We start from the raw sequence: 21,028 nt of genomic DNA on the forward strand, positions 1-21,028 counted from the left end.
TGTGACAGAAAACATACGATTCTGACTGAAGAGCTTAAAGCTATCGGTGCGTTCAGTGCAATCCATCGTGGTACATTACAGAACACCACATAATTTCAATGGTTTCTTGAGCAATATTGTAGTAAATAACACCATTTGCTTTGGAGTAAAAATTGGAAATACGGTTGGCACACATATGGTTTCTGTGACATACTGCAAGTAGCTAGTAGAACCTGAGGACGGCATAGGATACATTTTATCTCTTTATGTTAAAAGTCAAAACATTTATACAAAAAGTATACTTCAAATCATAAGCATGTGTTCAAAATGCATATAAGAATCATTTGAATATTTTATTACTTCAAAAACAAAATAATAATAATAACAACACATAGCTACTATAAGAGTATAGTATTTTCTTATACATATATGGATTATACAAATTGTTGCTACTGAAAAAGGCGGTTTTTTGTGAGGACGCACCATGTGGAACCGGTAAGACAATTTTAATGTCACAACGGAAAATCGATTCGCGTACATTCTGACTGTATCATTAGAAAACGGGTCAAGAAAACCATTTCTCCATCAATTTTTCCAGTCAAAATGATTGCTACAATAATATATCCTGTAATATTTTTTGATATATTTTGATTACCAAACGTGTACCGTTGCATAATTGAAGTGGATTGAAATTACACTGAATAATATTAGTGGAACAATTTTCAACCGAAAATTATGAGATGTCATTCCGGGTATATCTAGGTAATGTACATTTTCATCAAAAATAGTAGCGAATAATGTAAAATACATTTTATAGCCTGACAACAACTGTTGTATCTAGAATTTAATTTCGTCAACATCTTTACAAACACCGCAATGTAGCCTGATTACTGAGGCAGTTATGATCCAAACAGATAACTTTTACTTTAAGGAATATACTTTCAATTAATTAATTTTTTTCGTAAAAAGAAATGCAGGAATTTTCTGGGAGCATAATGCATGAATTTACTTTCAGTTCTATTGTAGCATTCCCAATATTTATCAATAGAATTATTTCTGAATGTGGATCAGTTCTCAATAGTTCGCATATATTTATGGTCAATTGAGGTTTTTATGGAGAAGTGTTGAATCACCATAAAACGATTGCATAAACATTCGTTAATCACATTGGCTTAAAAATAGCGAAGGACGACCGGGCTGTCGGCAATGACCAGGCAGTGGTAGAACAGCACAACCGAAAAGTTCATCGCTGTGCAATGCTTCGAGAATATTTCTGAGCTATTTTGCTATTCCGGAATTTCTTCTGTTAGATGCTGAGTTTGGTTTGTTATCAATGCTTGAGGGTCGTTCGCTTATAATCTATCAAAGTAACCGCAATGCCTCGATGATACAAATGCCAACTTGATTTTCCGTTGTGACAAAAAACCGCCTTTTTCAGTAGCAACAATTTGTATAATCCATATATGTATAAGAAAAATACTATACTCTTATAGTAGCTATGTGTTGTTATTATTATTATTTTGTTTTTGAAGTAATAAAATATTCAAATGATTCTTATATGCATTTTGAACACATGCTTATGATTTGAAGTATACTTTTTGTATAAATGTTTTGACTTTTAACATAAAGAGATAAAATGTATCCTATGCCGTCCTTAGGTTCTACTAGCTACTTGCAGTATGTCACAGAAACCATATGTGTGTCAACCGTATTTCCAATTTTTACTCCAAAGCAAATGGTGTTATTTACTACAATATTGCTCAAGAAACCATTGAAATTATGTGGTGTTCTGTAATGTACCACGATGGATTGCACTGAACGCACCGATAGCTTTAAGCTCTTCAGTCAGAATCGTATGTTTTCTGTCACATTAACATGTAAAAAAGAATTAAAATAACCGAAAAAATTAACAAAACAAAAAATGGAAAAATGTTGTTGAAATCAATCCTTTACATTGCTTTGTTCATTTTAATGCCCATAAAGATAGTGTAAAATATATCTTTTTTCTCCTCAGGTAATAAAATATTTTAAGATTCTTTGTAATCATGAGCAATTTGGCTAACTCATGGAAAACCATATGTGTTGGTGGTTCCTTAGCTTTTATTGTAGTACACATTGTTGTACGAAAGCCATGTCTGTCTCCAAGATTTTCGTAATTCCCAAGTGCCCTCCTCTTGAATCTTTGTACTGCACATTCCGAGCTTCAGGAATTCTAAGCTTTAAAACAACCATAAGTACTCGGGAGGTTTGCCCATTTGCGCTTTTCCATACTCTATGAAAGCAGCCACACATTGAATTACACCTTGCCATTTTAGGTCTTCTTGCAAAGAGTCATACTGTAATTTGGACCTTACTCCCTTTGTTGCCAAGCCATGTTTTTCCAGCTCCTTTTTCAGTTGTGGAATCTTCAGACTATAAAACTTGGCCATTTTCACACAAGCACCTATCACGAGCACCTATCTGTACATAAACATATATTCAAAGTCCACCTCCACTTAGGGGGATATGCGGCAATAAATTATACTGAGCGGTCGTTACTTTTGTCGTAAAAAACGTGTTTATTTCGGCTTACTGGCTCCTTATATTGCAAATACTATCTGCTGAACATGATAAAGAGCTACTTGTCTGAATGACTGCTGCTCTATGACACGAATGAAGGGCCAAAAGAGTATAGAGTGACGGGTGGGGTGGCATAAGGCTCCGAATTGCGTCCGAAATTGTGGAATATACTATGTAATGGAATAATGCGCTATCCTTTGCCTCGGGTAAAGATAACATATTCGTTCGGTAAAAAGTCAACATTATTCACGCAAAGTTTTACCCCGATACAATCATTTTTGCTTGATTTGCATAGTGGAAAGTGAAAGAATCAGATGGAATTTAAAATGGTGTTATATGGGAAATAGGCGTGGTTGTAATCCGATACTAGTCGATTCCCATAAAATCATATCATACTATCCCAGAGGTTATTTAATGTCTCTGGCGTGTTTAATGCTTGATTTATCGCACTTTTAGTAGTTTTTAACAGTACCGCTATACAATTTAATATTTCTAACTGCAGATGCTACTCCCTAAGGTGTTGTATACCAAATAACAGTCTTGTATCTTATTGTAGAGCTTAGTTATGGCAATTTATTTGTTTTTGATCAATAGCGTTTTGTGGACGTGGCAGTGGTCCGATTACGCCCATCTGCAATACCAACCATACCTTACGGTACCAAGAAACATGTGTACCAGGTTTCTTAAAAATATCTCAGTTTTTACTCAAGTAACAGCTTGCACAGACGGACGCACAATCACCCGGATTTCAACTCGTCTCTTCATCCTAATTATAATAATAATAATAACCCAACGATTACCCTCGAGTCAGAAAAGGCAAGAGAGTTTTTTAAGTGTTGAGATCTAAAACTGCTCAGCTATAGAAACAAAAATTTCAACAGCCAAGATCTAAAGTTACAATATAATAAATTGTTAGATTTTCATTTATTAAGAGAAAACAATAAAGTCTTTTTAATTTTGAAAAGTGAGTCAGATAAGTCAAATGTGCTGGAATGAGAATTAAAATCATGACATATACGGCGGAATGGCTCGTTTAGTTCAAAGTTTGATCTACAGGATTTTAACAGTGAAGGTCTAAACTGAGTCGAAAGGCGAACCGGGATATTAAATTTAATTTCAGACAGGAAAAAGAACTGCAAACAGGTCCATTCAAAATTTTCACTAAGAATATTATGCCAAGCATTTCCCTACGACTAGAAAGTGTAGGTAGATTAATAACTTTTAAACGACTAGTGTATGGAGGTAGACTTACCCTAGCATCCCATCGGAAATGCGCTAAGGCGAAAAGTAAAAATTGTTTTTGAACCGATTCTAACTTGTCAGAATGGATTTGGTAGCAAGGGTTCCATACAACAGAGCCATATTCCAATATAGGTCTAACCAAAGTGTTTTAGTAATATACGGATCTCTAAATTCTTTATCCAACGTTTAACAAAACTGAGGACAGCTTTTGCTTTCAAGACCATGGTATCAATATGAAGACGGATATTAAGCTTAGGGTCCATATTAACACCCAAATCAACATAGTTAAAAACTTGCTCTAGAATATGGTGTTTTATTACATAAATATGCACAGATCTACGGAAAAAGCACATCATCTTACATTTATTGAGATTCAATGGCAAATCATTTCTATCACACCATGCAACCAAATTATTCAAGTCTGTTTGCAACAGACACCTTTCCTCAGTTGAAGTGTATGATTTAGAAAGCTTTACGTCGGCTGCGTATAATAAAATTTTTGAGAATTCTATTACTGAAGAGATATCGTTAATAAACAACAAGAACAGAATCGGGCCAAGATGACTACCTTGCGGAACAACTAAAGAAACATTGATTGTATCTGAAGGTGTATCCTCAAATATCACTCGTTGTGTTCTATTATAAAGATAGGAAGATACCCATTGAAGGAATCTTGGCTGAAAGCCCAGCAGATCAAGTTTATGTATGAGAATCGAGATATTTACTTTATTGAAAGTTTTGCTAAAGTCTGTGTATATAACATCCGTATGCTTATGTTCCCTAAAACCCAATGATACATGGTTTACAAATTCAAGTAAGTTTGTTATAGTCGAATTCCCTTTACGAAATCCATGCTGAGATGAGGAAATTAACGGAGAAATCGAAAAGGTTATATGGTCAGTGATGATAGCTTCAATAGCTTGATTAGGTATAACTGATAGTTTCGCGATTTTTTATATATATGTAACCCTATATCTAACTCAATTAGTTTTAGGTGATACAAACAACCGTTAGGTGAACAAAACTATTATACTCTGTAGCTAGAGGTTGCGAGAGTGTAACAATATTAATATACTAACTCCCATAAAACAGGAAATAAAAAGAAATTCGCCATGGTGGTCGTTTACAACGACAATATCAATAAGCATAATTGCATATTTTATGCATAAATTAATTATATATGTAGAAACAATTCATTAAACAATGTATTCAATTCTAGTTCACTTAAACATTTTATTTTATTTAGTTCTTTTGATTTCACTTTACTGAAGTTTAGTATATCTTAATTTATTCAGTTCAAAACACTTGTTCCTCTTGTTTCGATCCGTTTGTACTCGTTGTGTGAGCTTCGGTTGATGCCTTTCTACTCACTGTATGCGACTGTCGGTTTGCTCGTTTTCCTTTCTGTTCGTCAGGGTTGTATTTTGTCGTACGTTAGGAGTTCTGTCCGCTACGTGTTCGGTGTCCGTGCGATCCCGCATTCGGTCTTCCTGCGGCTTTATTCGGCTCGAATGGAGAGTTTCATGTGTTTAGTGATTGTTGTGGTGCGTCCCGGTTCTTCGTGATCGCCAACTTTAAGGACTTCGTATCTTCCATGCTCCATTTTCATGACGAGTTTATATGGACCCAAAAATTTCGACTGTGTGCTCCTATGTTCAGTTTTAAAATCGAAGTGTGGTTAAAATAATGTCCACTCTTAACGAAACGTAACGCTACAATGCGTTACCACCTTGAATTTTATTCTCAATAAGTATATACGCTATTTCTTGACGGCTTTTACTACAGCTAAAGGTTGTGGTTCTCCTCAGCAGGTTTGGTTTTTCGGCTCATAAATTAAACTAGGTAGAACGCTTGATCCTCGATGTCTTTTTGAAATAACACTGCTCCGTAGCCGACCATGCTAGCGTCCGTGTGCCCTTCGGTAACCGCCTTAGGATTGTAGAGTTTGAGGACTGGTGCTTTCGTTCAACTGCTCGATGGCTGCTACTTGTTTATCTTTTAGTTCGAACTTGATATCTTGTCTCAGCAAATCAGAGAGTGGTTTAGCTATGACTGCATACCCTTCGACAAATCTTCAGAATTACGACGTCAACCCCAAGAATCGTTGCATCTCCTTTCGATCACGTGGCAATGGGAAATTATTTACCGCACTGGTCTTTGCTTCTGACGGTCTTATGTTATTAATCTCAACGATGTACCCTAAAAATTAGACACTTCTCATCAAAAGTTGGCATATCCTCCTGTATATAATTCCAACCTTTTCGAATTAGTTTATTCGAAAAGATATTATATATAATATTTAAAAACCACTCAATACAAAAATCACTTGCGACGCAGCATAAAAATATATAAATTTGTTATATACTTGTAAATATAAAAACAAAATGGAAGTGCCCGGATCTGTTCCGCTGATGTGGACCGACCGACTGTAATCAAAAAACGTTGACGATGTCCTCGCTTCGAATTGGATACAAAAAAAAACGAGCCGGCCGCTTAACGATTCGATTGTTTTGTTGATGGTTAGTGGGGTGATCAGCAAGTGTGTTGGGTTATTCTGGATGGTGGTGTCATTGTGTGAGGTGTATGTTGCGTGAAGTGATGTGTGATGTAGATTGTGTTTGTTGATGTGAGAGGTGTGTTGGTGTGTATGGTTTTCGGGGCAACGTAGGCTCATTTAGCCACCTCCATGATATTTGTAACCCATTTGCAGCTGCAGTTCGCAGGACTAGATGCAACTTCTGGATGAGTTCGCATAGGAAAATCGTCTCCAATTTTATTTACATTTAACCGCCTGTAATCGCAGCAAAGCCGCTTACGGCAGTTCGATCGGTAATGCATAGTTGGAAGTGCTGGACTTAATGATCTCTTACTCTAGCCACTCCGCAACTTGTGCATCCACCACAAAACTGTCTTCGTAAGACATTCGCCTGGGCCTTTCGTAGCCTGGTTGGCCGTCACTAACCAATATCTTTATTTCAACTGTCGAGCTGTGAACCTTTTGACACAGCTTTCCGAATTTCCTGATTAATTCTGGAATCTGATTTTTCACCATCTTATTCCAACTTACCTTCGTCTTTCCTTGTCCATTTTAATATCCAACTGTAACATAATCAAAGTATCGTAGCGCATCGAGGATAAGTCCAACCCGGTTTCAATTAGCGCAGACACCGTTTTCGGCATTTTGTTGGGTTCACTGAATTGTAAATCTTTGAATTTGAGGCCACTTTTAGCTTTCACCAGCGCGGGTATTTCATCGCCTGTCATTGTGTTTACGTTGATTTTCTCTATCTTGACGGACTTTCCAAGCTGTTTGCACTCTCTCTTTGCGCTATAACAAATCTATGCCTTCTTTAAAACAAGTAATTCGTTTGCGGGAACAATAATGTGCAATGTGTGACGCGTCACCACAACTAAAACATTTGACAAATTCAAATTAGCATTTCTCATTCGATCTAAACAATTAATCAAAACTCGAATAATTTAAAAGAAGTAATACTAATCTGCAGTTACTGATAGCGGCTGTTGACTGTACTCGTTGCTGATGCTGCTTGCTCGTCACCTCTGCTTCGCAATAATTTTGCTGTTGCTTCTCTGCTGGTCTACACGTCGCTTATAGTGCGCAGCCTCGAAATTGTTGCTTCACTGCTGGTCTGCGCGTCGCCATTCACCGCTTTCGTATATATGTACATACATTTATATAAATACTTCGTGCCCGAGCAACGGCGCAATCAAGCTATTATATTATATAATATTTCGTGATGGTTCTGTGCAGTTAGTTGAAAAATGTTACAAAGTTTTTGATTTTGAAGAAAAAAAGAGTCTTTGATTTACTGTAATTTACTTAAAATCTTTTTACACTTATTTCACAGAAAATCCCGGCCAATAATCGCACAAACCGCACAGATCGCGTCACACATATCGCATTGCACAACATATTCCGGATGAGCGCGCCTTGGTTGATGCCTTGACTATCGTTTTGCTTTCATGTTCGTTAGCGTTGTATTTTGGCGTACGTTAGTAGGTCTGTCCACTACGTGTTCACTGTCCGTGTGATCCCACATATATGCATGTGTAGGAATGAAGAATGGACAGTGAACACGCATACTAATTACGCTAAAATGCAGCCCAACAAGTTTAATGCACGCAGCCTTGACGAAACAAGGACGCGACGCTTACTCGACCGAAGTCAAACGGACAACGTCCGGTGTGTTTAACGTGGGTACCAGCTGACGACAGCCTAACCCCACGGTGCTCAAAAGCACAGCTTATAAATACAATGCGTTGATCAGCGCCCCAAAAATGCCAAACATTTTTCAGTACCGATTTGTAGTGTGGAATGGACACACCTTGGTAGGATTCGAGGCCTATCTAAAACCTCTGCCGTACTTTGGGTCCGGCACTTGGTTGCAGTGCAACTCCACATTGCGTGATCAAAACACTCTTCCCGCATTTGGGTATAAACCACAACCACCACGATACTCCCCGAAGGGCCAGCCCGCATGAGCAGGTTGGAGCGAACTCTAAGAGCCAGGGATTAAACCCCTACTTCTCATCAAATAGACACATTACTCACCCAAGAAATCTAACCCCGATTTTCAGTTAATTGACTCCGCCATCTAAACAATTCACGCGTACACCTATCAATCGACCCTAACTGTTTGGCATTCCGACTAGTGGTGATCACACCGCTAAACTCTAACCGTCCATCAGTCCAACTGATCCCCATTCCCCCAAGGTTCCATATTATCAGAGTACATCGAACATTCCGTTATAACATGCGCCCAATACTCAACACTCGCAGCACACATAAACCCCGGAAAGGTGCCTCTCATGCAGAAATGCGTTCAGAGGTCCGTATCCCGTAAGCTGGAAGCCCAGGCTCAGACTGAACTTGAAGTCTGGGTTTCCTTCTACAAACCTAACGTCCCGAATGTACTCGAAGGTAACCCATCATTACGTCCATTGTCCCAACGTTCTCTACCGTCTAGAAGTCTCTTGCTTTTTAATTATCCTTTCGAAGATCAAAAACCAATTTATTCTGCAGCAAGGACACACTCAAGCCTTTTCTTAACCTGAATGCAACAGCACGCTTTATAACAATCAGGTCAAGAGGTGGCACACCTAATAAAACCTAAATCGCATCAGCTGAGACGGAGCGATACATTGGCAAACGGACATCATACAGCGCTGTACAGAGAGTACTTTTTGGCGTCCCAAGACCCACCGTGTAGCAGCTCCATAAGTGGAATAGGCCACGATATATGGTACGAACCGCGCGACGCCTGAGGCCCCAATCACTCCATAAACTGCGGCTGACTTTGACGACAATCGCCAGCAGTCGCTCCTTCACACTCACCAAGTGTGGAGTAAAACACATTCTTTCTTTCATGGCCAATCCCAAGTATTTGACTTGCGTCACGTACTTGATGCTAACCCTATTCACACGGACAATCGAAAACCATACAGACCAACACACCTCCCACATTAACAAACACAATCTATGATAACCCAACACACCTATCGATCACCACACCAACCATCAACAAAACCATAGATTTTCAAGCGGCCGGTCTCTTTCCTCGTATCCAGTTCGAAGCGAACATACGGTCAACGATTGATTCCCGTCGCAGCATTTTACATCAGCGGAACTCATCCGGATAATTCCATTTTCTTTACATATAAAACATTTTTATATAATTTTGCGCTGCGTGATTGTCATATTGAGTGGTTTCTTAAATATTATATATGATAAATTCATTTTGGAAGTTGTTGGGTACGATATTAAGGAGTGGTGAGTGAAGTAATTTCAAAAGATTGGAACTATATACAACTCCAATTGTTGACAATTGCTAAAAATCATTCTTCCGCTAGCTTGATTGACCTTCAACTAAAAAAAAAAAAGAACTTCGTCCGCGTACGCACAACACCTACATAATGGTTCGAGGTGTCCAAGCAGAGAGTCCATCATAGGATTCCAAATACATGAACCACAGATGGATCCTTGCGGGCCACCCCAACCTCCACACTCGCATTCATTCCAACGATGGAGGCTTTTCTGTGCTAAAAGTTGCTGCGGCAGAGAGTAATTTCTGTACAGCCAAGCTCCTTCGATGGTCCAATCACCCGATCCCAGGTAGTCAAATGCCCCCTTGAAGATAATATATACGCCAAGGACATATTCGTTGACATTGTCCCAAACTGCTCTCTGAACATACATCCAGGCATCCTCTACACGGCGTCCTTTCCTGAACCCATACTGCATATCCGATCACATATCACATACCCCGCGTTGGCTCCTCAAGGCGTTCCACCAAACTTTGCACTGGAAGGAGACTGATGCCCCGATAAAAACGAGGATCAATCCTGATCTTATCGGGGGACTTCAGGCGAGTAAGGACCCTGGCCCTTTTCCACTCACATGGAAAATATCCCTCCCACAAGCACTTATCATAAATGAAGTGTTGAAACTTTCGCCTCAAGCGCCTGACCTCCTCCTCTTCGAGGTTAACTCACGTGTTCACCACCTGATTTTCCTAACCACAAAACTATTATCGTTCCTAAGTACTCTAACGTTCACCCCCACACTACCTCTAATAGCCGAGAAATTTGCTCCCCCTACCCCTTAGCCCTCGAACACTCTAAGCGGAATACCTAATTCCGCTTCCGTAACAGATCGTCCATATTGGTTCCAGTCGATACCAGAGGTACGCCATCGCCGCAATGGACTCTCATACCGAGGGGCGAGGAGGGGATTTGGCAGTAAATTTGCATCTAATTATGATCACTCAACCCCACGCTGCCTTAGCCGCCCATCTTGCTGAAAACACCCTATCTGATTCCTGATCCATAAGCATCACGTCGATGTCACTCACGCCCCTAGACCCATCAAACCTATACCACCCACTCGGCTCATACACAATGTAGAGGTTTTTACCCACCACGGCCAGGTTGACGCCCTTAGAGGAAGCTGTGGGACAGCCGAAATCATATGATGCCCAGGTGGTCTACCCTTAAGCACGCAATTGCGACAATGGGGTGCATTGACGCAATCGGCAGCTCTGTGGCCTTCCTGATTGCACAGATCTGACTTGCCCCACACTCAGCCACTCTATGGTCAAAACCCATACACCGAAATCAGCCAGCATCGGAGCTTTCCGGTCACAACCGGAAGGAGAACCACTTAATATAGCACCTTCCTGCCTTCAAGAGGGCGGACATAATTTTCTCCGTAGGCTCTAGGACGACATTGACTTGCCTGGCGGCGAGGAATAACTCCCACTGCTTCCTCTAAGGTCATCAACCTGGCCGCGAAGATGCGCATGTTTGGAAGCAAGCACCATCAGCCCCTTCGCGGTCCTTATCGCAGAATTTTCATGCGCCGAAAACTAAACCACTTAGCTCACCCGTCATGCGTTTTGGTGACGCTATCAGCCATGTTGCAGGGGTGAAAGCTGTAAGAGCTGAGGTTAGCGCAGTAGTATTCGGGCGAAGAACCTTGAGGTTTCTTCCATGAAGAGACCCATAGAGCTTTTCTCAAAGTATGAGGCACTTCTCCTGAAATTAATCGCGGAGAATGCCCATCTTCGCGGGGAGGCGGATGTTCTTAAGAGAGGTTTTGGGGGATCCCGAGCAGAGCAATGGCGACTCCTGCGACTTCGGCGCCTGCCCCTCTGGCACCCGTGTGGTAGGCAATAGCGCCGATGTTGCCGAAGCCGGGTGAGACCTGGTCGGAAGTGGCCAGGAGCAAGGGTTCTGCAGCTTCGTCGAGTTATTCATAGAGATAATATAAAATCATAATTTCTTATAGGTTTCTAATAACATCATTTTACTTTTGGCAATACTGATCAGCTCATGATTATATAGACCACACGCGACAACACTATGTACTAATTGAAAATGGGAATGTTTCCATTTATGAGGAATACGGAGACTTAATGCACATTACTGATTTATCTCAATTTGAGAAAAATTTCCGTTATAATAACATTGATTATGATCATGACAACCTAAGAATTACTACACAACAAACAGAATCTGAAATTTTGGTGATTGAAACTTTATTAGAAGGATTAAAACAAAACCATGTTAGGCAGAAAAAGGAAATAAATGAATTAGAAACGCTTTATTAATGGATAGCAGCCCATGATGACCTTGTAAAAATTATTGATAAATTGAACGAACTTGTAATAAATAACAATAAATATTTCACAACAAATTCAGAAGTTATTGAAATAATATCAGAATTGACTGATACTGTAAATACAATTAAACCAAAACAATAAAAATCACAAGTACGGAAGAGCTTAGTTCGGGTGTAACGGAACATTTAATTTCCTTGCAACTTGCAGCGGTCAAAGCCATTTCTCTGGCGAACTCATAGGTGTTGGCAAACCTTTATATTAAACAAGTAAGGAAATTTTAAGTTCGGGTGTAACCGAACATTTTATACTCTCGCAACTTGCCAGGACCACACCAACGATAGCTCTTAATGCTATTTTAAACATAGCACCTGTGAACATTGCCGGCAGGTACATAGCTGAGAAATGTGCTCTAAGCCGCCGGGCAGCTGGGCTTATGAAGAGGTCCGAACAAGGACACGCCGTAATTCTCTCCTCCTTCAGCAGCATTCCTGAAAATTTGGATCAGTGCGTAACAGAGGCCCCTCGAGGCGGCTTCTTCTCTGCTCATATTCCCATGAGGGAGATGTGGATGGGAAAAAGGCGCTAGAGAAGAAACGCGGTGAGCTTTTTCACGAATGAGTCGAAGCCAGGAGCGAAAGCTGGAGGGGAGGTTTTCTGCAAGGAGCTCTCCGTCAATCTTAGCTTCAGGCTACCGGACCACTGTGTGTTTCAAGCGGAAGTGGCTGCTATCAAGGTGGCGGTAGAAGTACTGCTGCGTAGTGCAGCCTCGTTTGTAGAAGTGAGCATCGACTCCGATAGTAGGGCGGCAATACTAGAGTGTCTGTCCTTACTAGAGATAGCATCTGGCTATTTCAACATCAGGCTTGTTTGGGTGCCTGGTCACAGCGGAATCGCTGGTAACTGCAAAGCCGATGAGGCACCCTTGCCCCGCTCACATCGGAATGGGTTCGAGTTGGGTCTCCGTTAACGTCTTGCGTTCTAGCTTTGGATCAATGGACCTCGCGTGCACTCAACAGACGCTGGTCGACGACCAACTCCTGTGTCGACTGTGAGATAATCCTGGCCGAAAGTGGATCGACGAAGGTCGGAAGAACTTCTAGCCTTGAACAAAGTTCATCTCGCCGCTATGGTAATAGTTCTCACTGGACACTGTCCAATGGGCACTCTTGCGGTACGGCTTAGAATACTACCCGATGCTAGTTGTAAAAGTTGTATGGAGGAGGGTGATGTGGAAACATCCTGGCACTTTCTCCTCCACTGTCCACCTTTTGCTCGGCTGAGATTGAAACATCTCGGCAATCACACTTTCGGCGGACCGAAGACTTAGCCGGAAAGGATATAGGCACAAAGCGCTTTGTCGATTTTATCCAGCTTATAGGAGTTTTTAGGTACCAAAAAGGACCGGCGTTTAAGCTGTCCAAGTGTGATTCTTTTTAGAATCGATCTCCTAACCTAACCTAACTTGCAAGGATCAAAGCGCGCGAAATTTCTTCAGGTGTTGGCAAAACTTTATATTAAAAAAAGTATTGATCCGATTCATCCCATCTTTGACACAAACCATATTATTAAAGAGAGTTTCATTTATTTATATTATTATATGAATCTCAATTCTAAATCTTACACATTGACCGATGTTTTCGGTAAAAAGTCAACATAGGCACTGGGGTCCACATATTCAGTACCCAGGGGCTTGTACAGTTTTGGTTCGATTCAGACAATTTTTGGTTACAAGTTGGCATACTTTAAACGCATTATGCATAGTTGTTGCTTGATTTGAATAGTGAAATGTGAAAGAGTCAGATGGAATTTAAAATGGTGTTATATTGGTAATAGGCGTATGTATGTGTATTGAGAATGTTATGTACCGAATTTGGTTGAAATCAGTTTAGCAGATTCCAAGACATGGGTTTTTACCTAAAAGTGGGCGGTGCCTAATTAGCCTATAAAGTCATCTCAGATAAAGTTTAATGTCTCTGGCGTGTTTAGTGCTTGGTTTATCGCGCTTTTAGTAGTTTTTAACAGTATCGTTATATGGGGAGTAAGAATTCACCCGAATTCACCCATTTTGACGCTATCGATAGACGTGCTAAAAATATTTGTTCTCAGTAAATTTTGTCACTATAGCTTTAGTGGTTAAGGACGTACACCAAATAACAGTCATGTATCTTATTGTGAAGGTTAGTTATGGAATTTATTTGATTTTGATTAATGGCGTTTTGTGGGCGTGACAGTAGTCCGATTACGCTCATCTGCTGTACTAGCCATCTTATGATACCAGGAAACATGTGTGCTAAATTTCATAAAGATAACTCAATTTTTACTCAAGTCACAGCTTGCATAACTCAATTTTTACTCAAGTTACAGCTTGCACAGACGAACGGACGGACAGACAGTCACCCGGATTGCAACTCGTCTCTTCATCTTGATCCTTTATATATATATAACCCTAACTCTATGTACAAGTATATCTACAATTATACATGAACTATAAAACTTGATAAATACAATAACATTTGGTAAAATTTGAATTTAAAATCCCACTATTTTGCATTAGGAAGAAAAACACATCAAATTACAGACAAAATGAACATTTCAAAATTTAAAATAGCTCAAAAAGAGGACATAATTATACTATATATAAGATATCCAAAAATATAGTTAACATCTAAGGATTAAGAAGTAACAACTATTGCTCAATTAGACTGTAGTAACAAATTTTGTTATGTTCAATATTGTAAAAACGTCAAAACATATTGTTAGGTAAATAAACAAAAAACATGCTTATAAAAATTCTAAATAAAAATCATGGAAAATGTAAAAAAATAAAAAATAGAAGTTATCAAACTGAAATAATACAACAATATTGATTTGTGCAAAATATATTGTAGAAAAACAAACATTGTTTGGTACATACTCAGTAACAAATCATTCAAACTTTGGGTAATAATTCCCGTAATTTAAGTATATGATTTTAAAATTTTAAAAATTGTGAACAACTCCCATACAAAATGAAAATTTAGAATTCAAAAATATCTCATCTAATGTTATTTTCAACAAAATGCATAGTCTACTTAAATCTAACGGTTTCCCATCACGTTTCTGCAGCTACGCATTACATACAGTAAATTCGTTGTTAAGAGTGACAGTTTAATCAGATACTGCACTCGAAATTCGCCGATTCAAGACAACTCTGAATCGGCATTAGAAATCAAAGGAGAAAATTTCGACAATATTTAGACACGTCTCTAGGCTTCAAATGAGGCAAGAGTAGAATCTGATGACTCACATCTACCAAAAAATTTTAAATCCTCGGCTTACACCAAATATGAAAACTGCTTAGACCAGTAGAACCAGTAGATGCAGAAGAAACAAAAGCGACGATTTTTGATAAATTAAAGCTTAAAAAGCAAATAAAAAGCAACAACTCCGCAATCGAGAGTATAGCTGTCACAATATCAAAGTCAAGAGGCAAGTTCAGACATCCACTTCACGATGTCCGCATGTGACACAGGAATATTACATGGAGATTATGAAGCCTTACCAGAAAAACCGTTACTTTTGTGGGAGTAATCGCTCTCTTCTCATTGTTTGGTACATACTCAGTAACAAATCATTCGAACTTTGGGTAATAATTCTCGTAATTTATATGAATTTAAAATTTAAAAAATTACGAACAACTCCTATACAAATTGAAAATTTAGAATTCAAAAATATCTCATCTAATGTTATTTTCAACAAAATTTATAGTCTAACGAAAAATTATTTTGAATCGGGTACGATTCATCTTTGGGACGGATGGTATAACGGCAGCCTCCGCACTTCAACTTAAATCTAAGGGTTTCCATCACGTTTCTGCAGCTACGCATTACATACAGTAAATTCATTGTTAAGAGTGACAGTTTAATCAGATACTGCACTCGATCTTCGCCGATTCAAGACAACTCTGAATCGGCATTAGAAATCAAAAGAGAAAATTTTGACAATTTTTAGACACGTCTCTAGGCCTTAACTGAGGCAATAGTAGAATCTGATGACTCACATCTACCAAAAAATTTTAAATCCTCGGCTTACAACAAATATGAAAACTGCTTAGACCAGTAGAACCAGTAGATGCAGAAGAAACAAAACGACGATTTTTGATAAATTAAAGCTTAAAAAGCAGGTAAAAAGCAACAACTCCGCAATCGAGAGTATAGCTGTCACAATATCAAAGTCAAGAGGCAAATTCAGACATTCACTTCACGATGTCTGCATGTGACACAGGAATATTACATGGAGATTATGAAGTCTTACCAGAAAAACCGTTACTTTTGTTAGAGTAATCGCTCTTTTCTTAACAAAAAAATGCCCAACGTAGCAGCAAAAAAAAAAAGAATCTCTATCTCCCAGCACGAAATCACAGAAAGGGTGGACAAACAAAATAACTAAGCTAAAGGGCAGTCACCACGACCTCAATAAAGGCTTCCATAAACCCCAAGCCAGTAGCAACAACACCTTAAATATGAGCTTTTTCACGTTCAGAGTTGCAACAGCAAATATCGAAAATTGCCAAAAAGCACCATGCTGTTCGAAGGCATTAGAACCTCAAACGCTACATACCTAAACCGAGTAGACACCCCGCTAAAATAGATATACTCTTAGGGAGTTACACTACAAATAATGCTTGAACGTATTGAAACAATTTCAACCACTCTAGCCAAAATACTATGTTCGGTTGGCTTCTCAGTGAACTAGTTACCACCATAACAACTCATGTTGAGGAAATCTCAAACGCATACCTCAATTCACAATTAAGAAAATTTTGGGAGTTGCCAGAACCCCCCCATAACTACTAGATCAGATAATGGTCAGTAGGTCGTACGACTACCACTAAAGCAACAATTTCCCAACACACTCGCCTTGAGTCAATCTCACCTCTCAGCAATACAGCAGTTTCTAAGTATAGAAAAAAATGCTTAAACAAGTAAGGAAGGCCTAAATTCGGGAGTAACCAAATATTTTATACTCTTGCAATTTGCAAGCATGTATTGGCTTAATAATGTATGCCCAGGATCAACCTTACAGATCCTCAGACATTCCCTGATGTCATTAGTTTCATTGACAATTATATTTCTACAGATGGTTCGGTCAGCCACTCAGAAAATTATTTAGGTTATCAAAAGCATAACCACAGTCGGTCTTGTACTAGGGAAATAAGAGGACAACAGTTTTGTCGTGGCCTTCAACGCAAATACTGTGACCTCTTACAGAAGTATGCCAAAATTCAGAAAGGCACAAGGAAAATTAAAAAAAAAAAACATTTTTAATTCAAATATGACTACAGAAGACATTTCTAATTTAAACGATTTTAAACATTTCCTGTCTGAAAATAGAATAAATATGTCTTTTGATGACTATTTGTTACACCTTAGATCAAGTTTTACAAAACCCAATATTTTTCTAAATAGAAAATAACAGGATCGGACTAGGGAGTTAGAACAATATACGTAGGGCAGAAACGTACATGCTCTGAAATATATAGCAAGATAATACGTTCTGAAATTCGCCGTTTTGACAGAGGAGCGTGTACCATTACAAGGTTGTTCTATGATTTTAAAAATTAGAATTGCTACAAATTAAGAATTTGTATTTACCTTACAAAGTTTTCACGTCGCAACCGAGCTATGGCCCAAAATCTATTAAATGAAAACTTAGTTCAAAACTTGATTCAACACGATGATGGTTACAAGGTTTTGAAAGGCGTTAGATCCTCACCTGCGGCAATCGCCATGATTCGCCAATTTGGGCTTCCAACCATCTTTATCACTTTAACGGCTGCAGAATCTCAGTGGGTTGAGCTTTTGGTCATCCTCTCTAAAACTATTGATTCTAAAGATATTTCGCAAAAGGAAGTCAACAGTTTAACAACCCAAGATAGATATTGTTTAATTCGGTCCGACGCGGTTACTTGTGATAGATATTTTGACTACCGCTATCGACAAATTCTTAAGCTTTTTAAAGATAACGCCGGCATTTTTGGGGAGCATTTTGTCACAAATTTCTACTGGAGAGTGGAATTTCAACAGAGAGGTTCCCTGCATGTACATGGCATGCATTGGTTTAATAATGCTCCTAGGATCAACCTTCAAGATCCTCAGACATTCCCTGATGTCGTTAGTTTTATGGACAATTATATTTCTACAGATGGTTCGATCAGCCACTTAGAAAATTATCAAAAGCATAACCACAGTCGGTCTGGTACTAGGGAAATAAGAGGACAACAGTTTGTCGTTTTGGTACTCTATATCCACCAATGCCTTCAACGCAAATACTGTTACCTCTTACAGAAACAAGTCAAAATGCATAAAGACACAAGGAAAACTTTTTCAAAACTCAAAACGTTTTAAATTCAAATATGACTACAGAAGATATTTCTAACGATTTTGAACACTTTCTGTCTGATAGTAGAATAAATATGTCTTTTGATGACTATTTGTTAGCCCTTAAGTCAAGTTTAACAAAAACCGAAATTTTTCTAAAAATAAAATTACAAGATCGTTTTATAAACGCTTATAATCCTTCGATTTTGGAACTCCGTAGAGCAAATATTGATATCCAATATATACTGGATGCATATGCTTGCTGTTCATATATAATTAATTATATTAACAAGTCTAACAGGGGTATTTCTAGGCTCGTAAATGAAGCTATATCAGACGTGAACGCTGGAAATTATACTATTATGCAAAAACTTAAACATATAGGTCACAAATTTATATAAGGCACAGAAATATCTGCACAAGAAGGAGTGTATTGCTGCATTGGGCTCCATCTTTCGGAAGCAAGTAATGCAGAAATATTTATAAATACCTCTCGCCCTGAGGAGCGTGTTCGAATGGTAAAACCTAGAGCGGAACTTCAGAACCTTCCTTCAGGTTCAACTGAAATATTCGTAGCCGGTATTTTAGACCGTTATGTTCAAAGATCCGATCAGTTAGCAACTCTTTGTTTAGCTGATTTTGCATCTAGGTATAAATATTTTAAATCTAGTAGAAGAGCACAAGAGAGTAATCATGAAAAAGAAGAGAGGAAAGACAATAGTTTACCAGAAAGCGGGGTTTTCATGCCTCTTAAAGAAGGTAGCGGTTTTGTTAGAAAACGTACCAAACTTTGTATAATTCGGTATAGAAGTTTCAACCCAGATTTGGCCAGAGTTGAGTATTTCCGCGAAATGTTAATGCTTTACTATCCTTGGCGGGATGAACAGCAAGATCTCATTGAAAACGATAATGAGCAGACTTGCATAACACATCGTATTATAATTGAGGAATATCTAAAAACATATGATGTTTGTGAGCAAAGAGAACTTGAAAATGTTCTTGAAAATCCTTATAATGAAATAGACTTAGAGGAAGGTGCTTAAAATGAACTACCTATCGTGAAAAATTAGTTTCGAGTGTTGGCACTTCCAGAAATAAACCCAAATATTAATTTGCTGGACTTGCATGGTGAAGATTCAACAGATAATGGCACTGAATCTGATTGCAATATTAGACTTATTAAACTACCTCTTTAATTCTAGTTAAGGAATTATTTTCTTTAGTTAAAAGTTTAAATACTAAGCAAAGAACCTATTTGACACATTTGATGCTCTAGCTAAAAACAAATCGGCCATGTTATGCTCCTCCCTAGCGCACCTACGGATGAAGCAGCATTCGGAATAGGTGGAATGACCCTTCATTCAATATTCTCTTTACCTGTTAATCAGTTGAATAGAGAGTTGAGGCCACTTTGATATGACACAGTTAATTCATTGTATTCCAGACTTATCAATTTAAAATTAATCATAATTGATGAAATATCGATGGTTGGTGCTCGTATATTTAGCTCTGTTGATACGAGATTAAAACAAATTTTCTAAACTAAACCCTTCGGTGGTATACCGATCATAGTGTTTGGTGATTTGAAGCAACTCTCACCTGTTGGAGAAAGGTGGATATTCTCTCCTAATCCCAGTGATGCATACAGCACTTCAGTTGGATCCCCTTTGTGGGAGTTATTTAATTACTTTGAATTAACAGAAATAATGAGACAACGGGAGGATCAGGCCTATGCAATTACATTAAACCATATGGCATCTGGTACTATGATAAATGAGGACATATCACTCATTGAAACTCGAGTAGTTAATTTCGAAGAAGTTCCCGATGATGCCATACATTTATTTTGGTCCAAGGAAGAGACAAATAATTTAAATGCCCTTAAGCTCAGTCGAATCCGAACAGAAGATATCCTTTCAACTGCAAAATACTCAGTTAAGTAAAGTCAGCCGGATGTTCAAAAAATTTGATATTAGTTAAGTTTTCGCTCAGTTTTATCCACAAAATTACACTGTCATTAGTTAAACAGTTAAACACGCAGTCTCATTTTCATTGAGATAACTTACATATTGGCTAATATATGCGGTATAAAGTCACCCGAGAGTTCACAAATCTTTATTTTAGGTATATGGAGGCTAAGGGAAGTATGGACTCGACTCATTTTTGACATACAAACACACTATTATCAGGAAAGAATACTCTCTGAATTGCAATTTATTATCTCACGCATTTACCGGTATTTTCAATAAAAAGTCAAGTTTTCAATAAAAAGTCAACAAAATGGGTTCCACATACATATGTGATACTTAGGGGCTTGAACAGTTTTTGTTCGATTTGGACAATTTTTGGTCATACGGCAACTTTAAAGGCACTATTCATGCATTCTTGTATCTTATTGTGGAGCTTAGTTATGGCAATTTATTTGTTTTCGATTAATGGCGTGGGTATGGCAGAGGTCTGATTACGCCCATGTACAATACCAACTTTTCTATGGTGCCATAAAGTGTGTGTACCAGGTTTCATCAAGATATCTTTGTTCTTACACAAGTTGCAGCTGGCACAGAGGGGCGGATGGACGGACAGACAGAGTCACTCGGATTTCAGCTCGTCTCTTCATCCTTATCACTGATCATATAACTTTATATCTAACTCAATTAGTTTTAGGTGATACAAACAACCGTTAGATGAACAAAAGTATTATACTCTGTAGCAACATGTTGCAAGAGTCATAATAATATGTGGGCAACT

This window comes from Bactrocera oleae, chromosome X (assembly GCF_042242935.1).
Source record: "Bactrocera oleae isolate idBacOlea1 chromosome X, idBacOlea1, whole genome shotgun sequence".
NCBI lineage: Eukaryota > Metazoa > Arthropoda > Insecta > Diptera > Tephritidae > Bactrocera > Bactrocera oleae.